Genomic DNA, 6,000 nt, shown 5'->3' on the forward strand with positions numbered 1-6,000 from the left:
AGCTTTCCTCCCATTGTAAGATATTTCTCCTTATGTATCTATGTTTTATGTATATATATTATTTTTAAAAATTTTTTATTAGAAAAATAAATTCCAAATTAAGCAAAATTTAATATATCGGATTCATTAATAATTGTAGTCATTTTAAAAAATAATTTAAAACTCAAATAATAAATCAATTAATACTAGAAATTTATGGACAAAAATTAGTCCATGACTACTTTATCGTTTCTCTTTTACTTAAAAATCATTATTTTTTTTATTTTGTTTTACTAAACAAATGAATGCCAAATTAAACAAGACTTAATCCATTAGATTCATTAACAAGTTTAGTAATTTTTAAAAATAATCTAAAACTTTAATAGTGAACCAATTAATACCATAAATTTATGAACAAAAATTGGTTTAGAACAACTTTATTGTTTATCTTTTACATAGAATCCTTATTTTCTATTATTATTTTTTACTAGACAAATGAACTTCAAATTAAACAAGACTTAATGTGTTGGATTCATTAATGAGTTTAGTAATTTTTAAAAATAACTTAAATTTGAAATAATGATCCAATCAATACTAAAAATTTATGGATAAAAATTGGTAAAAAAAAAAGACTATTATTTCTCTTTTGCATAAAAGTATTATTTTTTATTTTATTTTATTTTAACTATGAAAATAAGCTCCAAATTAAACAATACTTAACTTGTTTGATTCATTAACAAGTATATTAATTTTTAGAAATAATTTGAAACTCAAATAATAAATTCATTAATATTGAAAATTTATAAATAAAAGTTGGTTTATCACGATTTTATTATTTTTTCTGCACATAATTATGTTTTTATAAATTTTTTTATTATAAAAATGAACTTCAAATCAAGTGACACATTGTATTGAATTTATTAATGTGTTTAATATTTTTTTAAAATAATTTGGAACTAAAAAAATGGATCTAATCATTAAAAATTAATATATCAAAATTGATATATTATGAGTCATTATTTTTTCCTATACATAAATATTTTTTTTTGAATTTAGGTAAATAAATTATAAATTAAGTAAGACATAATTAATAATTTAAATTCTATAAAGAATTTTTTAATTTTTTAGAATAATTTTGAATTAAAAAATCTGATCAATTTAATTGTAAACTAAATCAAAACATTCTAAAATATTATGTTCCTAATTTAGCACTAATATGTATATGAAATGAAAAATGTGACTCATTTATATATTAAAAAAGTTCAACTTTATTCATTATTCATTTTAAATGAACTATTGTTAAAAATTATTATTATTCATTTTTAACCAAAAAAAAATTGGCGAAGATGTTAACATCTATGTGTGTAACATATACTAAAATAGTATTCCTTTATTAAATATATATAAATATATAATTTATGATTTTATTATAATACTATTATTCATGTTTTTCCAAAAACTATTTATTTTATTTTATTTTATTTGTAATTAAAAAACCATTTTCATTTTAATAAGACTTGAATTTAATTTAATTTATATTATACAACTAAATTTGCAATGTTTTAAAAAAAATTAAACAAAAAATAAATATTTTCAAAAACAACTTATCCAACCAAGTTTTTTGTTTTTTATTTTTTATTTTTAAAACTAACTTGCCAACCCCGCTACTTTTTATAAAACACTAAAAAATTATTTTTTGTTTTAAACTTAAAAACAATTTTTAAAAAAACAAAGTTTCAAAAAATATGGTCAAATGGACCCTAGGAGTTTGGAAAATTTTAGAAAATATTTATAAAATTTTGAAAAATCACTTGTATAGCTAAAAGTTATCATTTCTAAAATCATATATAGCTAGAAGCTCTTTTAAAAAACCATTCACAACTATAATCTATGTAAGACAAATTTTATATGATTAAACCAAAAGCTTGTAATAATTAAAATTTTAATTTTTTTCAACCATTAGTTACATTATTGTTTGTTAATTGGTTATAACCAAAAGCTATGAAACAAGAAATAAGAAAATTAGTATTAGCCATAAGCTATTACTCTCAATTTTTTTTTAGTTAGAAGTTATGTAAAATAATTTAATTTGGCTGTTGGTTATGTTCTTGAAATACTAAATTTTTTATATTTTATTTATTTATTCTACTTATGTGACCATAATTTTATTTTATTCATTTACAATATTTAGAAATAAAATGAATATTATATTCAATTGTGTAATATTTTATTTTAAATTTCTTTATACATGATTCTAATTTAATTATTTAAATAATTACTGGATAATTTCAAATATTATTGAGCTTGAGTTTGCTACCCTTACTCCTTGTAATATTTCTTTTAGGTTATGTTGTTCTAGCTTTATTTATTCTATTTCTTTAACAAATTTTTCTTCTTTAACTAGTTGACGATGGGGGTTCATGAATTTCGTAAATTGCCAATATTTCTAATAAGAGGAACTAGTATATAAATCAACTAAGTTAAAAAAACCTTATATCACAAGTAGAAAAAACGAGTTACATGTTAAGGGTTAAGACCAAATGCTCAATATTTTGGGTAAAAGCTTCTTGCCTTGAATCCTTAATGTTGAAATTCATTTAGATGTAATGAACATTAGGAAGACTATTAAGGAAAGAAATATTGCATCCTTGTGGGATTGTGCAAAGGCATTAATATTCCTTCATCATCATATTGTTAAGGGTTTAACAAGTGAATACGTGATAGTAAAGAGCATTTTCATCCTAATTTGGTTTATTGATGCTAAAATGGTGTTTTTCTCTTTTCATTTTTTTTTTAAAGGCAAATGCATGCTAATGAACTACTTTAGCCTATATTTGTGTTATTGTTTCTTTTCAATTTAATGTTGGAAGTTAGTAAGTATTTGTGAAAAAATAAGAGGCTTTAAGGATTTAATATTAATCTAAAAAGAGTATGCAAAGATTAAGTAGAGATTTGCAAGCAGTTGATGAAATAAGAATTTTCGATACCTTATATATTCGACACCAAAGTGCTTGATCAATACCTTGTGCTAGAGAAAATGACATTAAAATGGTTTCAACAAGGGAAATATGTTTTGAACTAAGGACATTTTGATGCATTAGTGGTATTGAATTGATATTTTGACAAATCACCAATAATTCTACTGAAATGGTAGTAACAGTACCTACATTGAATCTTCATTTTGATACTAGGTGATATGAAAACATTAGTATCCACTTGTATTAGGTGTTGTCCAATCATAATTTGATATCAACTCAAACTCATTGGAAAGAGTTATGTACCTCTTCGACATGGTATTTTGAATTCAACACCTATGGATATGCAAATCCTAATATCAAGATGTATCAACTTATATTAGAATCTTTCAATAACTAAATTAATTGTCTAGAATATTTCATGTATGCAATCGATAGTCGACTGCAATTTGACAACGCAAGATATCTTAGAGTGTGTACCGATTGGTATCCATTTATATTGAAATGATTATTTTGATACTAAAAGTGAAGTAGAGAAGGAATCACTTATTGAAGTAGTATTAAATTTGTAAAGTTGATATTGAAATGACAAAAGATTTATAATAATTGTGTTAGAACTAATGTTTCAATGCTCATATTCTCATAGGATTAATTTTAGTTACGTTGCAAGTTATTGTTAGAGGAAAGCAAATGTCTATTTGTTTGCAAATTACACTATTTTGTTAAGTTAAAATGTTAACATTTTTAGGATAATTGTAGATAAGTTAACAACTTTAACCTATATTTGTCTTCTTATATTTCTTGGGATTAGTGTTTCATGTATTGATCAGTATCGATTTATATCGAAATGGTTATTTTGATACTAGAAGTGAAGTAGAGAAGGAATCTCTAATCCAAGTAGTACCAAATTTGAAAAGTTGGTATCAAAATGATACAAATTAATTTGTAATAATTAATTGTGTTAGAACTAATTTTTCAATGCTTAAATTCTCATAGGATTAGTTTTAGTTATGTGGCAAGTTATTATTAGATGAAAGCATGATGTTTGATTTGTGTGTAAATTACACTATTTTGTTAAGCTAAAATGTTAACACTTTTAGGATAATTGCTTAGAAGTTAACTACTTTAACCTATATTTGTCACATTTTATCTTTTAGTATTAATGTTGGATGCATTGATTGGTATCAATTTATATCAAAATGGCTATTTCAATACTGAAAGTGAAGTAAAGAAGGAATCACTCATCAAAGTAGTGTCAAATTTGTAAAGTTGGTATCAAAATGATATATAAGATTTGTAATAATTATGCCAGAACTAATGTTTCAATGCTCAAATTCTCATAGGATTAGTTTTAGTTATGAGACAAGTAAATATTGGACGAAATTGGGATGTCTGATTTGTGTGCAAATTACACTATTTTGTTAAGCTAAAATGTTGACATTTTAACAATAATTGCACAAAAGTTAACTACTTCAACCTATATTTGTCTTATACAATCTCTTGGAATTAATGTTAGAAGTTAGTGAGCTTTTATGAAGAATTATGATGTTTTATAGATTTCACATAAATCAAGAAAATGCAAACAAGAGTAAGGAAGAATTGCAAAAAAAAAAGAGCAAAGAATAAAGGATTTTCAATGAGCATTTCAATACCTCTATCATTTTGATACTTGGTAATAAATCAAACGAAGAAGGAATGGATTTTTTATAACTATTTCGATATGCAAAGCTTGTATCGAATTGGTGGAATGGGGATATTTTAATATCTCAATGGTAAAGATTTAGACATTTGATACCAGGATGGTATTTCTGAATTATTGTGCAACTAAAGTATATGTATCAAATTCACAATTCCATATTATGTAACACAAGGAGATTTGTATCGCCTAGTATTGATGTTTGTTGAAGGAGAATTCAATACAAGTGCAAACCTACTGGGAAGAGGGGCACACTATTTCAATATGTGAAATCCCAATTTCAAATGTGAAGTGTTGTATGATCTATATCTACTATTTTCAAAATTAGTTGTGAGGCTATTGGAGGTTTTGGTGACTTGAATTATTGGAAATCTTGTCATGGATATCTAATTACCTATTGATATTTGGAAAAGCATTCTCATGTAGCAATAAATACATAAAAGATGCATTTCTCTATAATATTCTTCACTCCACTCTTTTAGATCTCCATTTTCATCGTCTTAAGTTTGAATCCTTCTAATTTTCCATTGTAAAACTCATATATATGAAGCTTGAGAATATGATAGATGCTCCACACCACATTGATCTATTACTTTTAAGTATATATGATGTGTCTAGTTTTAGGAATGGAATAAGAAGAGTATAAATGCTTGAAAATCTCAATTTCTAAAAGGTAATTTTAATTAATAAAAAAAATACTACCCTAAGAGGATTGAATATGTTGATTTATTTGTGAATCTATCTTATCAAATGTCACATCCCTATATCTCTTATATTTTGTAAACATGTGCTTTATTTAATGCTCAAATGAAGAAACTAAAAAAATTTTATTTTCATGTCATCAAATTTTTGTATTCTTTATTATTCTTTTACATAATGATCTCTACTTAAAATAGGTTTGATTTGCTAGAAACTTTGGATTGCCTCATTCCTTGGCCCTAGATTAGATACGATGCAGGCATTATATCTTAGGTTTCTCTAAATCTATCTCAATGAAAACATATGGCATTAAAAACCAATATTAAACACAGATATAGAGATAGAAACTCAAACATGTGATTTGGATGTTCCCATATCATTTCCAAACTGATCAAATATTCGAATCCATAGTAGTCATTGTAAAACTTGTCTACCCAAAGGTCTCCCACCCAATCTCTCCCTTCATGAATCTTGGCTCAAGAAAAAGGTAGGCTTCTCTCTCTCTTTCTCTCTCTCTCTCTCCTTAAGGGTGACTAAGGTTTCTCTGTATGAAATTTTAGAAAACTGAACAAGAAGACTGAAGCTTTAACATTTAAGGGGGTTTATACAAGAAAAGTGAAGTTTCTTTATATAAGTGATTTGAACCCAAAT

The sequence above is a fragment of the Vitis vinifera genome, chromosome 8 (assembly GCF_030704535.1).
Source record: "Vitis vinifera cultivar Pinot Noir 40024 chromosome 8, ASM3070453v1".
Lineage (NCBI taxonomy): Eukaryota > Viridiplantae > Streptophyta > Magnoliopsida > Vitales > Vitaceae > Vitis > Vitis vinifera.